The sequence below is a fragment of the Rutidosis leptorrhynchoides genome, chromosome 7 (assembly GCF_046630445.1).
Source record: "Rutidosis leptorrhynchoides isolate AG116_Rl617_1_P2 chromosome 7, CSIRO_AGI_Rlap_v1, whole genome shotgun sequence".
Classification (NCBI taxonomy): Eukaryota; Viridiplantae; Streptophyta; class Magnoliopsida; order Asterales; family Asteraceae; genus Rutidosis; species Rutidosis leptorrhynchoides.
The window spans coordinates 297,801,505-297,802,849 of NC_092339.1; positions in this window are offsets into that span (position 1 = coordinate 297,801,505).

Consider the following 1,345-nt stretch of genomic DNA (forward strand, 5'->3'; position numbering starts at 1 on the left):
TAGACCATGTTATTAAAATTTATATGTTTAGGCATTAGATTAATTTTTAACACATACATGCAGTAGCGGACCAGTATTATTTTTTTTCACTGGGGCTAAAAAAATTTTTAAAACCTTGGAAACTTTTTTTGGGCAAAATATGAAGGTTTTGAGGCAAAATTTGAATGTTTGTGACCAAAATTTGAAGGTTTTAGAGCAAAATTTGAAGGTTTTAGGGCAAAAGAAAAAAAAAATTCACCCAGGGCAAAGTCGAAAAATTCAAATTTTTTCCACTAAAATTTCTAAATCGACTGGGGCGGGGCCTCCCTTGTTCCCACTTAAGATCGCCCGTGCATACATGAACAACAACAAACCCAACAAAAATCCGAAAAAATGCAAGAAACTAAAGCCGGCGGTTCGAGAAAAAAAAGAAGCCATCAATGAAGGAGCAAACATCGAGCGCGGGAATTGATGAACAAAAAAGTGTAGAAATTTGGTTGGCAAAGTGTTGGATTGATACGTTCGAAAATTCGATTAATGAAAACTCTCAAAAACCACATAATTTGGGCGTGTGCGTTTGCCGCCATTCTACAAAGAAAAAAGATTTGCTTTTTGTTTTGTTCTTTGGTCCTGTTTATCTTATAATTTTACTTTTTGAAAAGTAAAACAACTTTTTGTTTTTTTTGTTTTTGTTTTTAATAAAATAGAATGGAAGAATGTACGTTTAGACCCTCTTTAACAAGGCGTGTTGGGGGTGTGTGTTGGCCAACACGCCACCTAGCACGCCATAACAAGGCGTGTTGGTGTGTGTGTTGGTCCAAGTGTTTCAACATAGCACGTAGCAAAATTGAAGCGTGTTGTATTTCCTCCACTTTTTTAATTAGTTTTTATCCCCTTTTTCACCCAACTTTCAATCGGATTTTAACACATCACCAAACACGCCACTCAACACACCACTCCATTATTTACCAGTTAAACAACACGCTCATCAAGCACCCCACCCCACCCAGCAACACGCCCATCATCCCCTTCAGGGATAAAGATGGTCTTAATATTTTAGATTGTGATCATTTAGTTTTTTCCGTATGAGATTAAACTAGTCAAAATAAAGATTTCTAAGATGAAGTCAGCTGTCACGATTCTATTCAAGTTAAGGTGAACATAACCTACAAACTCATTAAAAAAATAGGAACTCACACAATAATACACGTCTGTTTAATACAATGGCCAACCTATAAAAAGGGCATGCAGTTTCCTCTAATGTGAAAAGCATACCGAATTATTTTCTCGATTAACCTACGGCCAAAACACACAACCGGATCAGTTTCTTTAATCTTTATCTTTATCTTTATATCTTTATATATAT